The following is a 16,132-nucleotide window of genomic DNA, read 5'->3' as shown; positions in this document are numbered from 1 at the left end:
TTCTTTTTTCTTTGGCAGGTTGGGGGATATGACAGTTCTAGATGTGAAGCCTGAGAGACAAAATCTGCAAAAGAATTTTTTCAAATGTATTTTATCGTTGGTACGTTGAACTCTTAGAGAATTTGGGAAGTTTGTGTTTATATTAAGTCATAATAATAATAATAATAATAATAATAATAATAATAATAATAATAATAATAATAATAATAATAATAATAATAATAATAATAATAACAATAAGAAGAAGAAGAAAAAGATTGAAGATCGAAGATACCACCCTTATTCGAGCTTTCAGAATGAACATGACATCTCTACAGTCCCTTATATTACCTTTATTTTTGGGTACACTTACAATGATCATAATAGCAAAAAGAATGCTTAAGTTGTTACCCACTTTGATTAAATATAGAAACTGTTCATGTGTTACGTTAACGGAGAAATAAATAACTAAGTTTTTAATATACTGAATTATTAAGGAATTAAACTCCTTTTTCTGACTTGACGTAAAATAAATTACAATTCATTCTTTTGAAAGATGAGTGTTGTGCTCTTAAATTTCTTTTCTGAGAGAGAGAGAGAGAGAGAGAGAGAGAGAAATATTGAGAGAGAAAAAATTAAATGGAAAAGAGATAAAAGATAATTACAGACAGCCATTTGTTAATTCGTCATCATTACACCATTATGGATTTCTATGACTGACTCAGTAATTCTGAGAGTAAACGAAGGAAGAAGCCTTTCCTACATCTTTTGTTTGCGAAATGAAGCTCTGGTTGGTGTGGAAAGATCGTCTTTCTTTAAAGTATTCATAGGATGGTTCCACGGATTTACATCATCCATACAATGATTATTGCAGCATTTCAGGGGACACCGAATAGTAATACTCGATGCGAACACACGCGCGTTACCTTCCTTAAAAACAAATCCATCTCAGTATCTGTTTTTAGTTTCAATACATGTTTTTTTGTGGGGGGATTAATCCCTTTCATTATCTGAGTTTAATTTATTTGTAAATTTTTATACCTTTTATGATGAATATATTGGTCACTGTCAATGTATTACTATCCTCTGCTTCATGTCACTTCTTTCATTAAATGTAATATTAGATTAATTTCTTGGCCTCTCATCTCATTGTTACTTTAATTTTACATTATAGTATATAATAATATTGAAGTACATTGTTTACTTCTTATTCTTTTGTACCTTATTAGAGCGATAGTCAGACCCTCATTTCTATGGATCAGGCGATGAGATATTGCTTATGAATCTTCAGAGGACCCCAACTAAACATTAATGTCTGTTTTTAGCAAGAGACATTGACCTGGCCACACAGACACGTTTATCACCCACAGAATGGTAACAGAATGGTGATGCGTGGTTCTTCAAATTCAACTCAAGCAATTCTTGCGAGTGGCAGGCAGAGAGAAATTCGGAAGAACAGACTAGTATGCGAGGCATGTCACTTCCGGTGTTTAGCTTCGATTCACAAGCACTAACTTCCTTGCAAACAAGGAGTTATTTTATTAGTTTATTCATTTGTCTTTTTAATTCTACTAATTTTATTTATTTTTTACTTGTCTGATTTTCTTTCTTTAGTGATATGAATCCAATAAAAATACCTTGATGTTTTTCCAAATTAATTTTAATAGCAGTTTTTCGTCCTCTTCAGTAATACCAGTGTAATTAATTCCTGGTGACAGACTCTCATTTTTATAGGCACATCTGAATGCTATTTATGATTTTTCTTCCATAAAATAAATGAGATGAAAACGACAAAATACTGACGTTTCAATAATGGAAATGCATAAATGTTTTACTTTTTTGTTAGTTAAGAATTTAACTAATAGTGCCATAGCCGTGATATCAATATGATACTAAAGAGATTGTGCAACTGGAGGGTTATTTTCTTCTATTGTCATCATGATCTTTTGTCCGTCCAGCTTTCCTGGCTGTCTTTTGTATTTACTTGTAAATTTACTTTGCATTGTATAAAAGCGTGATTTGATTGGTGATTAAATTTTCTAATAAATGAAACCTCCTGAGATGTCTTTTGTGCAGTCTCTAAGCTTTGTTAAGGGTGTTAGATTTTTCTAATAAGTCTTAGTTCTTTTTTAAAGGAACCCCTATTTGTTTGTGTAGGTGTGTGTGTACGTGCGTGTATAGTAGGTTGTCAAACATATAAATGAAGAGCATTATCATACTGAGCTTTTATAGAGAACAATTATCCTTCAGCAATACCTAGAGCTTACTGCATTGCAATGCATATTTCATATCCACGTTCTTGGTTCGCATGTTTTTCCTAACTGTTTATATATAAATGATATTTTTTGTGGGGCATGCGCTTCGGTAATAGTAACCTTGAATTAATACATCAATACTGAATACAATATATATATATTATATGTATATATTATATATATATATATATATATATATATAGATATATATATACATTCATATATATATATATATACATATATATATATATATATATATATATATATATATATATATATGTATATGTATATATGTATATATATATATATGTGTGTGTGTGTGTGTGTGTGTACATTATATATATGCCATCTTTCTGAAAAACACTTTCACTTGCAGTTGCAAAAGGACTTACCTCTTTGGTGGAGTTGTTTTCTTACTACCATTTGGCCTACTGAGTTTTATTATATAATATATATTTTCCCCCTACTGTACCGGAAGTTCAGCTTCTTGAATAACCAGTTCCACAGGTTGTGAAGCGCTTCGGGGGAGGGGGTACCGGGACTGGCTTCAAAACTGATGGGTATGGCACCCTTACCAAAACGTACGGTACTGCTGGTGGTGCAGGGGGATGGATCGGAACACTCTTTATTACTAGCACTGTTACGGGAATGCACCCACTCATTTACTGCCACTGTCACTATAATAATCGTAATATAAAGCTTTCTGTTTCTCTATTTTTCTACACTCCTGGCCGTCCTTTTAGCTTTTCCCGTTTACTTCTTTTTACTAACACTGCTTTCTTCTTTCCTCATCAATTATGACAGTGCCTTGCTCAAGAACAACACTGTCACCAAGTTCTGTTGCCGGGAGAGATCATCACAGTCACCATCACTGAGATGAGCATCATCAGGAATACCTTCACCTTTACCATAGAGGCTGCCGACACGCAGACCTATTTTCCTGTTTTGCCTTTTTCACACCACCCGGAGACGGCCCGGTCACAGCGAACACTTTCATAGAATCTATGTTATATAAAATAATTATAGCGGTAATATTCTCGTTCAAAGACTGATAATAGCGGTAAAGAACTTTATATATTGAGAAATTCCGTTGTACAATCAACACTAAATATTGCGAGCGTTGAAAGCTCTTACGTGACAATAACAAAGAGCCAGTGGGCTGGCTGGACAGCCGCTCGGGGTGTTACTTTAGTCTTTATTTTAGATGTCCTCATAACGGCACACTCGAAACATGGTGCATAGAGGGGCTGGCCTGCTTACGGTAATGAAATATAACATTACTTTCGAAGATAAATATTCCTCAGAAAGTGTCTCCGGAAACATGGTGCGGAATCGCTTACGTCAGGAGAAAATTTCTTAGCATTAAAAGGAGTTTTCAACCGCAATAGAGTCAGAGCATACCGTTATTGTTAACACAGAAAATTTCTCCAGCGTTTGATGACTGGATACCTGGATTCCGTTTGAAGTTGTGCATTACATATTTCTGGAGTAATGGATTCATACGTAGATGCTTTGTAAGCAATAAAAAGATGACAAAAGGCGTTCATTAAAGTCGTGAAAACAGTGAATCAAATGTAACTAAAAGACGATATTTTTTCCGTCCATCTTACCATAATGTCAGCACTTTGATAGGAAAAGAACACCCTTTCTGTTTGTAAGAGGAAATATTCCTATGGTCTTCTTCAGTAGTTAAGCACCAGTTCATTAGGAAGGACAGTGTTTTATAATAATATAACAATATTCTCTTTTCTTATCAAAATATAAGAGGAATAAAAGCATAGGGTGAATTTTTAATCGTAATTTCTCTGAATATGTAATTTCAGGTAGATTTCAACGGGTATTTATGTATGGAAAGTGGTTATTTCTTTGGATAAATTCCAGATTTCATTATTATTTCATATCGAAATAGGTTTTTACGTCGTCAGGGATACTGGTCTTGAATAATTATTGATTGGAATGGCTTTCATTTCTAAATATCTTAGAACGTCAAATTCTTATTATTAAACTCAATGGGATGCCTAAGGGCTTATGCAGCCAGAGGAAAGTTAATATCTTAATCTTGATTAAATTGCACTTGAGAAAACTATCCAGATACATCAACGCATTTCTTTGAATAGTTAAATTGAAAATAATTTACATATAGTTTTAAGGTGTATATCAAAAGTAAGGATATTCTTTGACCGGATTTCACTATCTATGGATATTTTATCAATTAAACTTCCTTGCCCAGATGAAAAGGCAAGTTTTCATTGCGATTTCACCAAATGAATAACAGAAATTGTATAGATCCAATATTGTAAAAAGCCAAAATTTAGTGTAAAGCTTACTGTGACTTACATCTCTCTACATCTCCTCTCTCTCTCTCTCTCTCTCTCTCTCTCTCTCTCTCTCTCTCTAACAAACACCATGGCAATCATTTAATCAATCAGTCAGTTAACGATGATTGCAGATAGTTACCATTTTAATATTCTGATGCACCCTTGAAAATAAACAAAAATAAGAAAAAAGAAAAACAAGCAAATCAGAGACGAAGAAAAAAAAATCTTTTATATGGCGACCTCGCGCGGCCAAGCATCATTTCCAGTGGCCGTCACATTATCATAAACTCTGTGATATTCTCCTTCGATGTTACGTGTTGAGGTGACGTGAATTACTTTTATTTGATGCAGCAATATGTGAATGAGAAGCACGGAACCACGACTGACATAGCCACTAAGTAAATTTCGTCTGCAAGTCAAAATGGACGGTAGTGCATTTCTTTATTTGAATACATAAGCCAAAATAGCATTCAATAATTTACCTTTCCTCATTCCGATCAGTGGAAGTATCGCCGTTATTAGACGAAAAATCTACCCAGGAGAGTTGCGTATTGTAACTGAATTTTTGATCATGTGTAATGCACTTGTCCTCTTTGAATTGAATAGCTATCATTGATTCGGTGATGACTCCACACCCGCAGAACGTTTTCAAAAGGACGCCTCTGAAGGGAGAGACAAGGAAAAATAACTTTATTAGCGTGATTCATTAAAGCAGGAGTTTTCTTCAGTCCGAAGTCAGTGCTTGCGACACTTTGGTCTCTCTCTCTCTCTCTCTCTCTCTCTCTCTCTCGGTGTTATGTACGAAATATTGGAAGCCACCTGATAGAATTTTATTAAACTGCCACACCACATCTACCCTAATACGCACAGACACACACATGCATAATATATACAGTATATATATATATATATATATATATATATATATATATATATATATATATATATATATATATATATATATATATATATATATATATATATATATACACACACACACATATATATATATATATATATATATATATATATATATATATATATATATATATATATATATATATATATATATATATATATATATATATATACTATATATATGAACACACACACTTATATATATAATTACATTTTTATATTCACGATTATTAAGCCACAAATATCGTTTAATGAATTAGGTATACTTTGGAAATAACTTACACCCAAGAGGAATTATAAATAATAAGTGCTGCTAGAATGAACAGGACTCGAAAATTTCCTGATATACTAATGCTGTTTTGCAACAACGATATTTTATTCAGCTATTCCTTATCGCTACCACTTCCCCCATTCCTAATTAGCAGGATAATGCTATAACGAATTATTGAAGAAATCTACATTATTGCTGTAATTCTGTATGTGCCAGAGTGGTTTCCAGAATGTGTGGTTTAATAATTTACTTTTTTTTCTTTTAATCAATGTTATATTTTGCATAAAGAATAAGACTTAGTGTAGTAAGTATTATCTCATTTTTTCTGTTTTATCATTATGCTCAAGTGTCCACCTTTTATATGTGCTTCATAGGTTTTTCTTTCGTTGCGTTTTTCATTGCGAATGGAATTAATTTTGCGTATAACGAAAGGGAAATGACGAAAATAATAACACATATTCTTCAGTGGTCTCTGAATAAACTAGATACCTTATTCCAACATAGCTCCGTATAAAAAAAAAAAAAAAAAAAAGTCATATTCTGGTCAGAATCGCATTTTTGATGTGCAACTGTAAAATATTCTTAATGGACTGGATAGCTCTAACAGGAATAAGAGGTTTTTGATAAATAATACAAATATGGATTACGGGGAGCTACCCTTTCAAGGTAAACCACAATATATCCATTGGTTTTCTGCACACAAGTACTCCTTACCAACATGTGACGGTGTTGTATATCTTTATTTATATTTTTTGCTGATTCCCTTTTTGGCAATAGTTTATCATGGTCCGAAATAAAAAGAAAAACTCCTCTATGTATAACTCTTTGTAGCCGAGCTCTTTGTGAGTTTTTTCTCAATAGTTATAACTATCGATTATAAAAGAATGCTTTTATATTATGTATAGAAAATATGTACGAATGTTTGTCGCAGTAGTTTTTAATAATATAAAGACTTCAATTCTCTTTCTCTCTCTCAAACACACACACACACACACACACACTATATTAAAGAGACGTTTATTCGCTTCCCCATTCTTTTGAAAGCATTCAGGACGAAAAACTGTTCAGTATGGATTATCTACTATAGATTTATGTCACAAAACTGCCTATTTCTGTTTTCTATAATGACAGAGAATAAATGGATTTTCTTTCCTGTTTATGTCAGTACAAAGAGCAAAAGAATAATTCCATATGATACTTTTTTGTTTGTACTCACCATCTGTCTCTAAGATCTCAATAGCTTTCATTTTTGAATTCTGACCGAGGCGCAAAAACTGACAATTATTATCATATCATATTGCTTTGTGTGAATAACCTTGATTATGATGTTATTCGAATATAAAGATTGCTCTCTCTCTCTCTCTCTCTCTCTCTCTCTCTCTCTCTCTCTCTCTCTCTCTCTCTCTCTAATCGGTATAGTAGGCACAGAGGCTATACCTGCATATTTGCTATTTCTGGTCAGAAAATTATTTTTCGAGATGCAATAATAAATTACATATGACCATTGTTTAGAGATCACTTGAATACTTTATTTCATTTCAGGTCTTTTGTTGCCTTTTAATGATAGCTTCTAAAAACAGTGAATATAAGACTTATGTTAATATAAAGCAGTAAGAAAAACCAGTGAATATAAGACTTATGTTAATATAAAGCAGTAAACCAGTGAATATAAGACTTATGTTAATATAAAGAAAACATGTTGATGAGAAGACTTCTATTATAGGAGCTCAACGAACATTGAACTTGGATCATTCAAAGAAAAATTATTTTTCTAAATAACATTGATTTAAAACCAACTTTAGTTTTCATGCTCAATACGATATGTAACTATTAATTTGAAGGTTCACTGGCCTGGTGAAAGGCCAGCTGGCCTACCACGTTTTTCCGCAGACATCGTAGCATTGTGCCGGTTTAAGTTACGCATTTGCAGATGATCGGTGCCGTGGAGGAGACGCCAGGCCCAGCAGTGTTGTTTCGTCCCATTGGGCGTAGTCATTTCGAGCGGGGCGTTGTGTCGGCTCGAGCCCGAAGAAATACCGGTAGTACCGAGCCGCCACCGACATTTCCGTGCCCGTGCCTTCGCCACCATTTCAGCAACGACCACCGAGTGTTGTCGGCAGCGTGGGAACCAATACCATCCATGGGCGAAAATAACTGCCCGAGGCCAAATTCCAGGCTGAACTCGCGTTTTCCCAACACAGAAGAAAAACGGGCATTCCTTCGAACAGTGCCGAACAAATCGCTCGCACCGACAATATCTGCCCGTGCCTTCATTGTGTTAGCGCGAAAGACGGCCAGTATCTTGGCATCCGGCGCGTGTCTATACTCAAGAGCAGTAAATGCTCACTAATAAGCCAAATCACCAGCCATCGCGCTTCGGGTCGCCACATCCCCGCGCCCACATGCAGCCTTCTCCGCCCGCCGAAAGTCACTGTGCCGCTGAGAGTCGGCCAAGACAGGTTCTCATAGTTATCAACACAGACGAAAATGTCACGATTTGCGACAACAATTTGGGGCCGATATTTCACGCACCACAGTAGTCACAAAGACCACAACTGTTCTTACCCAGTAAAGGCCACCGAGGTGTTATGACGTCATTCCTGGGATGAGACCAAACTGACACACCTAGTTCACGTTGCTCGCCGACGCCAGCACGCCTCTTCGTGCCAGACTGCCTTCGGGCAACGCGCTCAGTTACGCCCGAGCATTTATTGCGGCACCCTCGGCTCCGATCCAACTCGCACTCTCTCGCCGCCATCACTACCGTCGTCGTCAGAGATACACGATCGCCTTTCTCTTACCAACAACGCTCAATGTAGTCAGGGATTTCGCCATATTCGTTTCGCCGATGAACCACACAGTTTATTTCATCACAGGAATGCGACGAACACCCCGCGCCGCCGCATCAGCGCCCAAAAATCGCGTGCCGCCCCGTCGCTGGCCTTCGCTTCGGTCGAGGACGACCGTCCATAGCAGCACGAGGCACACGGGCGTGAGCCGCCCGTACTTACAAAGAGCTTTCGCATTTCACGGCACTCCGTGCCACCATTCATCTTTCTCGAAGCGTTCCACTTGTCTGCATGGGATGTTAGGCCTCCTTCATCGCCTCTCCAGCCTCAGAACTTATCTTCATCACCTTCTATTTACCTTCCTCACATTCTCACAAGAAGGGCACAAACAGGATAATATCATCACAATGCAGCTGTCACACATCAACAGAGCAGAAGGGCGTTCTCGCGCTCATACCCGGCAATCGGCGTGTATCAGCTCCTCCGAAAGGTCGCCTTCGCATTCTTCCGCCTCAGACCGAAGTGATCCGGACGATAGGCTTAGTTTAGGCACACGCTCCCGCCCAACATAAGAACCCCACCTTTTTCCTGTTTTCTGCCAATATCATTTCACTTTCTTTTAGTCATTTATCTTTGATTTTGACGATCGCGAAAGCCTGCCCCAAATGCCCTTTAAAGTGAGGACGCAAACTCGCCATAGCGCGTCGTTACTGCACGCCTGGTAATTTTTCATTTTCCAAGATCTTCGTTTCAACATTCGTCATCTTACCGTCATAACACTGAGCAGGTAGATCTATTGTGTTCGCGAAGTTTGTTAGCGAATTAAACCCGCGATTTTCCGCATAGTAGTTAAACAATCGCGTGTCAGCAAAGCACGCTAAACGAAGACATATCACGCGCAATATGCATAGTCACAGCATCGCGATAAGAACGTTAAACATTTGTTCTTCATAGATTGTTTGGTCCATTTAATAACATAGCCTTCATAGCCTTCTGTCCTATAATTCATTACCAATTGATCACGATGTTAATAGCGCAACCAAATCTGTGCAATTGACTTAAGCAATAATACTTTGCAGCTCTGTTAACGAAAATCAGTCTCAACGCATAGTGTCTGCTTCACCAGGTGCAGCAGAATGTGTAGCACGCAGTTATCATTACACCGAAGGAGGTATGTACATCGGGGAGGTACAGATGCCGCTACTAAAATTGCTCTGTGGCTGGCCGTCGTTACCATTTACGCCAGCGGCCGACGATAGAATCACCCGCTCCATCGACTTGCCCAGGTTGTAAAGCCCCAGGATAAAAGATCTTTCTCGAGGCAGTACCCGTTGCTCTGGTGTCAAAACGCCTTCGCGGCAATGATCAAGCACTCTGTGTTGGGTTACTTTCCCGCCCCCAAAGGAGGATAAAGCGCCACGAACGACGGCCGGAATATAGCGGGAGTAATCCAGAAATATGCTCGGCGTTCATCGATGCCCTGCATCTAACACGTGTTCTTTCAGCAGCATGCCAAAGCCGACGTAGCTCGAGCAATATGCCATTGCTTGGAAAGCCGCGAGTTTCACGCTCGCGCCTTTGCTTTATTTCTGCATCCACCACGTTGTCTCCCGAAATGCACAGCCCGACTCACACATGCCGCTTCCGCCATGCTTGCAAAGTGCTCGAAGCCTCAGTCATGTTTTTTGCCCGTAATATTTTCTTGCGAGAAAAGCCGACCTTCTCAGCCCACGGTATCGGCAGTATGGGCCTTCTTACGTTCACGACCATTACTTGTTCATTATTACCGGCGCATACGCATATCTTCATTTTCAGAGGACTTATTTTCGCGGGAAGCTGATCGCGCCTGAACCCCACTACCAACTCGTGGAATTTTCTCAGGATAGATTCAGCTTGGAGTTTGTGCCGATATTTAAGGGGAATACTTTAATGAGCCCACGTGTTTTACGTAATATTTCTCAGTAATAAGAGTTTAAAAGCTCATAAGGAAATTCTCCTCTTGTTTCTCTCTTTTTATTTTCCTGCAAACACGAGTTGAATCACAAGCAAACTACTTCCAAATTGTTGCTACCTGTCTCACAGAGCATATTTCTCAAACTAAAAACTACGGAAAATATATATATATATATATATATATATATATATATATATATATATATATATATATATATATATATATATTTATGTGAGTATATATATAGTAGTTATACTGTATGTATATATATATATATATATATATATATATATATATATATATATAAATATATATATATATATATATATATATATATATATATATATAAAGAGTATATATATATATATATATACATACTGCAGTCTAAATATATGCTCATATCATACCTACTACAGCTCGTATGTTAGTACATGCTTAACATATTATCCTATTATTAAGAGAGAGTATAGGTATAGTATATAGAGAGAGAGAAGAATAAATGTTTTATTTTTCACTTTTATTTCTTTAACTCATCAAGTCTACCAGTTATTTTAATTTTTTAGAATATTAACATTGGCAGGCTGTTGTTAAATTTTGACTTCAACTTACTTGAACTGCCTTGTTTAACTTTTACTAACACTAAAGTGATCAGATATCTACTTCAACCTCACATAAATCATACTGTTGTTTATACAATACCTCTTTCCTGAGTATACTGCAACTACCGAAACAGAAAGATATTTTCCAAGCATTTAGTTGTTACATGTTTAAACCCAGACATAAAAGTAATATGAATGCATTGCGAAATTAGAAAGGCTTCGGAAATAAACATCCTTTTCGACATGCGCTGTGTTTTCATTCGTAATCCTCAGAATAATTATAACAATGATATCAGTTATTAGCTGAATGATTTTTCACACAACAACGAGAAGAATATAAGCAGCAAATCATCGCCGTACCAATAACAGCTTAAGAACTCCGTCAGAGCTCGAATATGTTCTGTGTCGAAAATACTGTCTTCGCCACCGTAAACGGTGAAAAATTTAAACTATTAGCGTTACAAATTCTTCATTTTCTTCTCTTCACTACGATTGGCTTCCATTCCAGTTCGTTTCGTTCTATAAGAATGAATGAAAGGAGAGTCGTTTACGAATTCGCAAAGGCGCAGACTTCAGCCACCGACAGAAAGCTCATTATAGTTGAAAATTTTTCAACATTTGTCACGAAAGAGGTTACAGGTGTGGACGTGAGAAGGTATGTGTGAAATTGGTATTTTTAAGAATCACTTAAATAAATTGTGTGCTTACCTTCAGTTGGCTTGACGACGTAACTGGCTCTTTTTTTAGCGCATCATAAAATGGTTCTGTTTATGAAATTATTGCAGTCAATAGTTCGTAGTCTCAAATCAAAAAAATTGACAAGAAGTCAAACAGATATGGAATTAATGTGACAGAGCATGTAAGATCCACCGTTAAATGAATAGTCCACAAGGATGTCAATTCATTGCTTAAGATGAAAAGTTCTAGTTGCAGTGAGACTAATGTTAGTGATTCGCAAAACTTAAATATATGTTAGATCAATTTAATATCGTAAATGTTATAAAAACATTATGGATTTTAAAACAATATTATTCTAGTATAGTCTTCGAGCGGAAATAAATGAAAATTGCGAAATAATTTATACATTTGGATGGGGAGCGATAGTTCGGGCGGGGATTGGCTAGCAGATGTTAGCCTGACTTAAAGCTGGCATTTATCGTATAGCGAACCGATTATAAATTGTGTTGTTGCCGTTCTTCTTCAGCATTCGACATTTGAGACTGTTCAACTTTCTCCTTTTTAAAGTTTTCATTCTTCATTCAGTCTTTCAATAAGCACAAGATTATCGGCATGCACATCACACATACAGTTAACAGGAATATACCACATCCTCATTTCATAAAATCAGAACTGAGTTCGTTACTTATAGTAAATAAAGCTCATAATTCGAAATAATGAGGTAAATCCTAATATACCAGATTATATATGACAGAAGCCAATTGCGGCATCGAAACTTCCGTTAGATAATAACCTCGAAATACTTGATTATTAGCTTCTTATCCCCGTGTATTATCAGTTCAGTTCACCATTTCTTCTTCGACGGTTGAAATATTATGCACCCTTTTTACTTCATAATATAGTTTGGTCGAAATCAGTATCATATCGTTATTTTCAGTAGTTGAAACTTACAATGTATTCAACATAGAACAAAATATTGTCGAATTATTTAAAATTGTTGATATGTTATTCATGCGCTTTTAATTACGAGATCTTCAACGTTTCGTAATCACAAAACAGGCTAGCACTTTTAACCAGTCATAAACAAATTCAAATTGTTATTGACACCTTCGTAGTAAATCCCTGCTCTGCGCATGGGTTCTCAGCGCACGATAACACACACTCGGGAACGAAGGTAGAAATGGCGAAACACACGGCTCCGATTTGGTCCAGATCAAAATGAATGAAGCTGAAAGGCACGACAGGCGCACTTCCATCAAGCTTCAGCAAACTGATTGCGCCTGTTTCTTCTTTTCTGTCAATGTAACAATAGTTAAATAGTTAATTGTATCGTGTCTCATTTTTCATTACATTAGGAACCGTCGTTGACATGATTCTAAATTCTAACATTTACTATTACTATTATTATTATTACTTCTTGATTTATGCCATATTTCTTCTGCGCACCACCTGCTTATTTAGAACACACTCGTTTGAAGTCGCCTTTGATGAAACCGCATAAATCGGAGCTGGTTCGTTTGTGCCATCAACCAATAGTTAACAAAGAGGCAAAGAGAATATCAAACGCCGTTTTATTCAAGCATTGCCTATCCCACCAACTGCTGGCCATTCTCTCTCTCTCTCTCTCTCTCTCTCTCTCTCTTCTCTTCTTCTCCTCTCTCTCTCTCTTCATGTAACGATTCACCAGGAATAGGAAATAAATATCAATAGGCTATTCATGATTGTACTGCGCTTGATTCACATTTTAAATACTCTTTGTATAGTAGGAAACATTTCAACATCCACACAAGTTATCGTTAAACAAATGGAATTCAACACAAAAAGAGACTATATTTCTCCATAAACATTCAGTTACATGCTCATAGCTAAATATCAAAAGCATTATATATATATGTTGTTGTTATATATACATATATATATATATATATATATATACATATATATACATATATATATATGTGTGTGTGTGTGTGTGTGTGTGTGTGTGTGTGTGTAATATATAAGGCTTACACATATACAGAGGTTTACATATATATACAGCATATGTTGATACATACATATACACATATATGCTGAAGAAAGCATACACACATTGTGATAGTAATAGGTAGAACTTAGTATGAAAGACCATTGTCGCATAGTCGCACCTTAAAAGAAAGTTTCTCAGAAGATGTCATATTTAATTTTCTATAGCGTTTCAAAATTGGTTATAAAGAAGATGCCAGCTTCAGGAACTTCGAACATTATTTGACACAGAATGTTTAAATCCCCATTTGACATGCAGATAGTGATAAGCGTAAAACTATCGACTTCTGAAAGCATTCAGAATATACCAAATTATTTTCACAGCCACACCACCAGAGTAGTAAGGAAAGACTGTGATGGCTGTACTGAAACGCCACAGGTTTCACGGCACATCCTGTCGTTTCTGACTGTTGTCCGTCAGTTTATCCTCCAGTTATTTCCTTGCCTGTGTCACTGCATAAACATACCTACTTTTACCAGCCCACTTCTTCTCTGTGTCCTTTCAGCCGTTCTACTGCAGTTACGTAACGTGTCAGCTGACGCCCGAGTCAGTTCATTGTCGTTCGAGGGCATAACCAGTTAAAAGAAAGCCACGAGCCACTCACAGCTTCATAGCTTCAAGTCCGGCGAACTGCACAATGGCGCCTTCCTCCAGGTAGCTTATAGCCTCAGCCAGACCGAAATGCTTCCTTTCACAAAGACGCTCCAGAGAAGCCAATTTTCTATTTACCATAAATTTTTCAGCTTTTCCCTGGTTACTATATATAGGCTTCACATCTCCGTCTTCCGGCGAACATAAGCACACTAATCTCATCATTTCCGACTTCACCATCATTTCATATCCGTTACAGTTAAGAAATGCATAAATAACACCGTGCAGAACGAGTAGCATGTCTTTGTGAAATATATGAGTTTAGCATGCATTTACATAGCGTAAATTCTCCCATAAACAAACATTTGAAATAACGAAAGTAAAATGCTTACCATAGGTTATATTGCTACATTTTACCGAATGACATGTTGACGAATAAAGTTGGAGATGTTCTGTGATATTTCAAATTTCAATAAATAAAAATTCATACAAAGCAGGCTGTTACGGAAATTGTCAAAAGTTAGAGCTAGTCTTTCCGATAGAACGCGATAAAGTGAGTGCTAGTTTATGCGCATTAAGTTTATAATGTTGGCATTTTTTCATTTAGTAGCGACGCAGGTAAGTCATTTCATAAAGATGTCGTTAGCTTAACACTTTGTTATCAACAGTGAATAACAACTTCTTTACTAGACTAGATAGCGAATGATCTATTTGATGATACGCAGAATACATAACATAATGTGTTCATAAAGACTTACAATCAGCATTTTTTCAGAGTGACTGCATTATTTACAATCTCCATATCAAGATAGTGTTGACATCATATACAGCCTATCTCTTTGTATTAAATCTAAGAAAGCAATGATTACACACACACATATATCATCACACACACACACACATATATATATATATATATATATATACATACATATATATATATATATATATATATATATAGTTATATAATAGTTTGTAGTTATCATTTGAGTTATGTTGTGGCTTAGTTCCTTCCTTGGCATTTGCTTACAAAGAAGAGCATCTGTGCCTCTACTTCAAGAACATAAAATCATTTTCTTAATATTTAAATCGATTTGGGATCACACCAAGCTGAGAAAAACACTGCATTTACATGTGTGCACATGAGTTTATCCAGAGCAGAAAATTATCTTTCAGCAACACAAAGGAACGAGTAGACCAGGAGCTGATTGCGCAAATTTATGACTGCAAGAGCTACATACTAAACGTTTCGTTATTTCGAATGCGATGTGATACAATGACAGTAAACAAATAATTTTCAAAAGTTTAATGGTTTCTTTATTGTTGTTTCAACGTATTTATTGTATCTTTTGCTTTCTTATTTTTATTGTTTTTGACAGAAATTCGCAAATCACAAGAGAGCTACAGCGATCACAGGATCAGAAAAGTATTCGCTCGAAACCGGTTGACATACCTGCTGTATGTTTGCTGGTTATCAGATTGGGCGCAACAGAACATATGCGCCACGAGTCCGTTCGAGCGCAAGCAATTAAATGAACCGTCCAATCAACTCTCGTTTGAGACCAGAACGCCATACGTGAGTCGACAATACCTTACTGGGCTTATGATGTTAGGTCAACGAGTGACAGCCGGGATAGCATGTGCGCCTGGAAGAGGCTTAGTGAGTTCATACCGATTACAAGTGAGTTGTCCATTTTATTATCATAGTAATACCTTATTGTAGTAGTTGCTAAAATATGGTGAGCTCAGTGTTG

Source organism: Macrobrachium rosenbergii, chromosome 7 (assembly GCF_040412425.1).
Source record: "Macrobrachium rosenbergii isolate ZJJX-2024 chromosome 7, ASM4041242v1, whole genome shotgun sequence".
In the NCBI taxonomy this organism is placed as follows: domain Eukaryota; kingdom Metazoa; phylum Arthropoda; class Malacostraca; order Decapoda; family Palaemonidae; genus Macrobrachium; species Macrobrachium rosenbergii.
The sequence above is the reverse complement of the archived record's forward strand: the minus strand, read 5'-3'. Positions refer to the sequence as shown.